At 41.8% G+C, this 7,728-nt stretch overlaps 1 pseudogene; it reads left to right on the top strand.

The window, feature by feature from the left end:
- The first annotated feature begins 209 nt into the window (after nt 1–209).
- On the top strand, nt 210–4,769 carry LOC129339956 (vomeronasal type-2 receptor 26-like; annotated as a pseudogene).
- The last annotated feature ends 2,959 nt before the right edge of the window (nt 4,770–7,728 follow it).

Here is a 7,728-nt window from a genome sequence, read left to right as displayed (position 1 = left end):
CATACAATTATTTTTTTATAAAGTGATGTATTTTTCGTATGATACTCACTTATGTTTTTACAAGTTTGTATTGGTTATTAACTGTAAATAAACCTACCTGCTAACACACACATCTCAGATGAGTTAACTGTTCTGTTTCATTACAGATCACATATGGGTCTTTTGCCTCAGAGAAGAAGGATACAAGACAGTCCCCATCTTTTTACCGCATGGTCCCAAATGAAGACCAACAGTACATGGGGATTGTCCGATTGCTTCAACATTTTGGATGGACATGGATTGGGCTCTTTGCTGTGGATGATGACAGTGGAGAACATTTTGTGCAGGTCATAGAGTCTTTGCTGTCCCAATACGGAATCTGTTTGGCCTTCACAGACAGCATCCAAAACCAATCTGAATGGGATTCCTTGGCTGACCTTAACCATTTCATCTTTAATAAGTATTCGCTTTTGACAGACAGCAAAGTCAGGACATGTATTCTCTATGGAGAATCTCGGACCATTGTCGCATTTAATGATCTTAGATTTCTAGGCAGCTCTGTCAATGATGAAAAAAACATTTAGAAAGGTTTGTATTATGACAGCCCAGATTGATTTTGTAGTCACAGGCCTTCAACGGAACTGGGACGTCCAGTTATTCCATGGTGCAATCTCCTTCACAATTCATTCAAATGAGCTTCATGGATTTCAGAAATTTCTTCAAAACATAAAGCCTCATCGGGAACAACACAGAAGCTTTCTCAAGGACTTCTGGGAGCAAGCATTTGATTGTTTATTTCCAAATAGTGCAGGTTTAGTGGAAGATAATAGAACATGTACTGGGGAGGAGAAGCTAGAAAGCCTCCCCGGGACTCTTTTTGAAATAACTATGAGTGGCCACAGTTACGGCATCTATAATGCTGCCTATGCGGTGGCACATGCTTTGAATGCCATGACCATGTCCAACCAAAAAGCTGTGATAGGTCATCAGAGGGCTGAACTTCAAGATCGACAGCCTTGGAAGGTAATGGATTTATATGAAATGTCTACAAGATCCACATTTCACCATGAATGAATGATGGTTAAATGGTTATGCATATAGTCCATTGATGAAGTTTTGTAGGCTGGTATTTTATTGTCATTCTGAACCCTATCCTTTATAAACTGTATTTTAACAGTAGAAAAGAGCAAGAGGTTTGAACTTTTGTGAGTCACAGCTGACTTCTTCAGATACAACTTGATAAATACAATAAATTTTGATAGTCTTATAGGTGCTACTGGTCTCTTGCTCTTTTCTACTGCTACAGACAGACTAAAATGGTTACTCAACTTGATGTATTTTAACAGATTAGTAATGTGTACAATTCATTTTGGTCTGCACATGTAAGTCTCCTTTTTTGTCTTAACTAGGGAAAGTTAAGAAGGCAGAATATCAATTATATACACAATTTCAGCATATGATCTATAGATGTTGACAGTGCAGGCTAAAAAAAGGAAATTGGCCTGCAAAATATTTAAAAAGTATTTCAGCTACCTGAATAAAGGTGTTGTGTATTCCAAAATGCCCAGGTGGTTTGGGTGTTCTATCATTTTTACAAGTCTCACTCTTGGCTAGGCCTAGGGAAATATAAATAAGGAGCTGAGTTGAATAAAATTCCACAAAACGTAACTTATGCTCAGTGTCTTACCTGAACATGCAGCCTACAAAAAAGGTACAGTTGCAAACAGAGCTGAGCTGTCATGTTAGGTCTACATGAAATAAAGTCATTGATCTCCAAGAAAAGAAGTTCATAAATTTCTGCTTGAAAACTCCAAAATGTTATAACCCTTTTTCTTTTTTATCAACCAGCTGCATCCATTTCTTCAAGGCATTTCATTTAATAACTCAGCAGGAGAAACAGTGTCGTTTGACAGTAATATGGAAATGGTGGCTGGATTTGACATCACAACCTTGGTCACATTCCCAAACAAATCTGTCCATAGGGTGAAAGTTGGAAGAGTGGATCCCAATGCCCGTGAAGGAAAAGAACTGATCATTCATGAGGATTTAATTGTATGGCAGAGAGGTTTTAACCAGGTCTGAATTCCATGGTGTTTTCAAGATCTACTCCAGTCCCTAAATGGATAATTTGGGAGAAGGAATTTTATTTATTTATTATTTATGTATTTACTTAGATTTATAGTCCGCCCTCCCCAACCAAGTGGGCTCAGGGCGGAATTGCCATGTTTCTTCTCCTTCTTCTTCACTATTTCACAAGAGGTTTAACAGTTATATGTCCAGTGCCACATTTCACCCCTCCCATAAAAACTCCTCCCATAAAAACCCATAAACCGGGCTGGTTCGTGGGTTTTTTTGGTTCATACTCAATACAATTAGAGCCAACAGTTGATGTTGGCCCAGCGTACAAGAGGTTGGCCATCAGAACTGCCTATCAGGATTTGTAGGGATGAGATTGGAGTGCCCATGCTTACAGAACACCCCCCCTTCCCCCTCCCTCACCCTGGGTGTCTTCTCCCATGTAACCAATTGTAACCAATTTGCAGCTCCATGGTTGGAAGGAAGACTTGCCAATCAAGGTAAGCTGGGCTTCAATTTGGGTTTCCAGGGTGACAGAAGGAGTGTAGACAGAGTTCAGGCATTCCCCCAGCTCCATTTCCAAGGGAATTGATTGGTTTCACGACTGTCTGGTTTCACGAACTGCGGGCGACAACAAACCAGGCTTCCAACGAACGCTGGTTCGTTGGCCATGGACCCTCACGAACCGCCAGATCATGAATAGACGATCAGGCAGTTCGTGGGGTTTTTTTGGTTCGTAATTAGGTTCGTGCCCATGTCTAATTACAATGATCAGCAAAATGGCACCAGATTATTGGTTCCTTAATATTTTATATTCTTACTTTACAACTGGTTACTTCCTTATTTTTGATCAGCCAATAAATAATATAAATAATATAATATTGTATTTTGTACATCTCCATGGATAGGTTCCTCCCCTCTCTGTGTGCAATGACTAGTGCCATCCTGGTCATCACAAGAAAAAGAAGGAAAGGGAGAAATTTTGCTGTTATGATTGTGTTCCATGTGTGGAAGAAAAGATTTCAAATGAGAAGGGTAGGTTGTGACATATAGCTCTTCTGAGCAGTCACAGATGACAACAACCAAAAGGTTACCGCAACAACATGTGCAAACCAAAAGGAAAGGAAAAATAATAACAGTATATCTCTACATCCCTTATTTTAGAATTATGGAATCAAGCTTTCTAAAAGGCTATTAATACTTTTAGGTCAATGAATGAACTAGAATTGCATATTCATTTCCAGTATATACAGAAGAAGGAGTACTCACTCCACCACTGGTTTCAGAAGGTGGCTTGCTGTCATGGATATCTGGTCTTTCTGGCTTATATCGAGATGTCTGAGGCAATGCAGCTGTAATGTAACCTCAGGGTTTAGAAAATCTGATGATACCACAAAATAACTCTTTTTTTTCTGAACCCAGTTTAAAACGATGTACTCCCAGTTATTCACCGACAGCACTATGGGGTTTCGTCAATACTCCTCTCCTACTTCTATGAGCTCCAATCTCTGCAGTCATCCTTCCAAACTAAGTTACCTCATGACATGGCCTCATTTCAACACAAAGAGTTTAAAATGGGTTAAAATGGGTTAAATCGAAAATAAATAAAATAAAATAGCTAACATTAACTTATCACGATTTTTCAAGGATACTAAAATGGCTTTTCAGAGGATGACATCCATAGACAGAGGCAGCAAGAAGAAATCAGCATCAAGATTCCTGCATCTTCAAGATCATGGGTAACTGGCCCTAAATCAAGATGGGACAGACACTGAGATAACCACTGTTCTTTCTTTCTTTTCTTTTTTGTAGATATGGAGGACTGTATCAAATGCCCAGATGATCAGTATGCAAGCAAGGACAACAATCAATGCATTCCCAAGACAATAAGCTTCCTTTCTTATGAAGATCCTTTAGGAATCAGTTTGGCTTCCATTGCAATTTCTAGTTCCCTGATCACAGCCTTGGTTCTAGGAACTTTTATTAAGCACAGAGATACCCCCATCGTCAAAGCCAACAACCGGGATATCACCTACACTCTTCTCATTGCTCTCCTTCTCTGCTTCCTCTGTTCGTTGCTATTTCTTGGAGAACCAAGGAAGGTGACCTGCTTCCTCCAGCAATCTGCTTTCAGCATCATCTTCACAGTGGCTGTTTCTTGTGTGCTGGCCAAAACCGTCACTGTGGTTGCAGCTTTCATGGCCACCAAACCAGGATCCAGGATAAGGAAGTGGGTGGGGAAAAGACTGACCAACTCCATTCTTCTGTCCTGTTCCTTTATTCAATCAAGCATTTGTATGGTTTGGCTAGGAACATCTCCCCCATTCCCAGATATTGACATGCAGTCATTAACTAGAGAGATCATTTTAGGATGCAATGAAGGGTCTGTCGTCATGTTCTATATTGTCCTAGGCTACATGGGACTTCTATCAATCATAAGTTTGACTGTAGCTTTCTTTGCCCAAAAGCTGCCAGACAGTTTCAATGAAGCCAAGTTCATCTCCTTCAGTATGTTGATCTTTTGCAGTGTTTGGGTGTCTTTTGTTCCAACCTATCTGAGTACCAAAGGGAAATACATGGTAGCCGTGGAGATCTTCTCTATCTTGGCCTCCAGTGCTGGGTTACTGGGTTGTATCTTTTTGCCTAAATGCTATGTGATTCTTTGGAAGCCCGAGTTGAACAAGAGGGAGCAGCTAATATGTAGGCACAATTAAAGACTGTCCTGTATTGTTTATTTTTTGCTTGGCATGTAAGGAAATTGAAACAGTGGTTAACATTTGTATTCCATTTGAGGTACGAAATCAGCTAACAATTTATGTTTTGCTGTTATGTCCAGACCATAAACATCCAAAAAAAAGTTATATGAACAAAGAGTGGAGAAGAATACCTATGACTATTTGATGACTGATTACTATTCAGAAATTTGTTTTCTTAGTTCCATTAATAAACTAATTGAAATTGGGGAAGTAGTCTCCATTAATTCTGCAGTTTTGGGTGATTAATGGTTCTTACCAAGGGATTCTTTGCTGAGACTTCTTTTATGTGTCTTAATTATTGGTAAATAATGCAAACAGTGTATCTGTTTCATTAGATGTACTGTTTCCTTGAAATGTACTGTTTGGTAGTTTTGGATGAAACCATAAAACAACTATATCCTAGTCTCAAGGCTTTATTGCATTTAGGAACATGTTAGGACCGTATGTATTTGCCATAAACCTTCCTAGAACAAATCCTCTCATTACACTAGTCTTTGTTTCTCTTTGAGTCACCAGCTGCCCATGTTCATGAGAATGGGTCACTCGAGTTTATGATGAAGTGTTGGTAGCATGGAAACAGTGTGTCCCCACAGGTCTCTTCTTTAGACACTTTTATAAATGTTGGATATACTTTTGAGGTAAATTTAGTCACCATGCTGCTAAATTGTTGATTGCATAGGTAACACAGGGGTGAAGGGAAAACAATGCAGAAAAAAATAGGTATTCGATAAAGTAAGTTTTACGTGTGGACTGTTTTAGCTTAAATGAGTAAAATTACTTTTAACTATGACCCAGCAATTACAAACCTTGCCCCAAGGGATCAAATACTGTCACTGGGCTAAATTACAGTAAGAGAAGTTCTTGCTTTCCATTCCAAGAACAATTAAAAACCCTGGCTAATCTGAGGCTCCTCCAAGTCTCTAACTGAGAAGTTTCTCCTCCCAGTTTTTGAACTAAGGCCCTCTCCACCCAGTGGAATTTCTTGGGATCAGATTGGCTGATATCCTTAAGGCCAAAATCATAAGGATTTGTTCAAAGGCCTGGAGGAGAGGCAGGAACTTTTGTGGATGGCTGCCTCAACTGGTAATTAGAGATGGGCACGAACAGCAATACAAACAAAAAAAAAGCCACGAACAGCCCAATCTGCTGTTTGTGAACAAGTTGGTCGTGAGGCCCCATTCTAAACGAACAGGTGGTCATTGCAAGCCTCGTTCATTGCTGTTCATCAAGCCAGACAGTGGCACCTGCAATGTAAAAGATGTGGTATCTAAATAATTAATGTCATAGGATTGCAAAAAATATTAAACAAACCCAAAAGTATCTGTCAAATGATGCAGAAAATAGTTTCACAAAAGGAGGGGGAAATGCATTAAGAGGAGGATAATACATATACCAAACAGATACACTGTGGTGGGTAGGGATGTGCGTTTCGGCATTCAGAATGCCGAAAGAATGCCGAAACAAAAGTGTTTCGGCATTCTTCAGGAATCCCGAAACGTTTCGGGGAATGCCGAAACGTTTCGGGATTGCCGAAAGAAAAACCCGAAACGTTTCAGGATTCTTTCGGCATTCTTTCGGCATTCGAGAATCGCCATTTTGTTTTTGCTAGCCGTTTGCCTTAGCAAGCGGCTAGCAAAATCCTGCTGGAAGCAAAGGCTTCCTGCAGGCTCTTAGAAGAGGGGAGGGGGGGAGAAGGAGTGAATCACTCACTCCTTCTGTCACCCCCCACCCCTCTTGCAAAGGAGGATAGGGAATCCTGCTTTGCCTTGCAAATGCAAGGTGCAAGCATTGCATTGCACTTTGCATTTGCAAAGCAGCAGAGATTCCCGCCAAAACTAACAGGTAGGGGAGGGGGAGCAGGAGGAGGGTGGCTCTTGGAGTGTGGGTGGGGAAAGGCAGGGGAGTGGGGACTTTAGGAGTCACCAATCCCACTGCTGCATTCTCATGCCAGCCAATAGATTTAAATCTTTGGCTGAGGCTGCAGCAGGGGATTTAAATTTGGAGCAAGACTGTCTGGAACACTTCTGTTGCTGCTGCTGCTGAGCTGTGACCGAGAGAGGAGAAGAAGAGAGACTGCACCTGGAGCCTGGAGGACATCTGCCTGGAGGATCAACTGTGCTGGACATCCTGAGAGGACACCTGGTAGGCCTTTTTAAAATTTTTGTAAATTTTTTTGATGCTGGGCAATGTGCTGCTGTGGCCTGCCTCTGCAAAAAGGTGTTGCAGTTTATTCTTGGCATGGCCTGGGGGACAGGTTGGGCAGACAATGTTTAATGGTGGGGTGGGGGTTTCAGCATTGGTTGTTGTGCTTGCCTTCTTTAAGCTTGATCCACTGTTTTAAGATTAAAACAAGAGTGTGCCAGCTTTGGGCCTACACAGGCCAGAAGCCTTTCTTCTGGCTGGCTCTCACAGTTGTGCTTCACAATCTGGAATGGTGTGGCTTGCTTTTCTGTGTCTGGTCCCCTGCTTGCAAGGATTCCCAACAGGCTCCGTCCTGATCAACTGTGCCAGCCTGTGGGCCACACACAGGTATGGCCTGGGGGACAGGTTGGGCAGACAATGTTTGATGGTGGGGTGGGGGTTTCAGCATTGGTTGTTGTGCTTGCCTTCTTTAAGCTTGATCCACTGTTTTAAGATTAAAACAAGAGTGTGCCAGCTTTGGGCCTACACAGGCCAGAAGCCTTTCTTCTGGCTGGCTCTCACAGTTGTGCTTCACAATCTGGAATGGTGTGGCTTGCTTTTCTGTGTCTGGTCCCCTGCTTGCAAGGATTCCCAACAGGCTCCGTCCTGATCAACTGTGCCAGCCTGTGGGCCACACACAGGTATGGCCTGGGGGACAGGTTGGGCAGACAATGTTTGATGGTGGGGGGGGGGGTTCAGCATTGGTTGTTGTGCTTGCCTTCTTTAAGCTTGATCC

Source organism: Eublepharis macularius, chromosome 12, assembly GCF_028583425.1.
Source record: "Eublepharis macularius isolate TG4126 chromosome 12, MPM_Emac_v1.0, whole genome shotgun sequence".
Classification (NCBI taxonomy): Eukaryota; Metazoa; Chordata; class Lepidosauria; order Squamata; family Eublepharidae; genus Eublepharis; species Eublepharis macularius.
The sequence above is the reverse complement of the archived record's forward strand: the minus strand, read 5'-3'. Positions and strand labels throughout refer to the sequence as shown.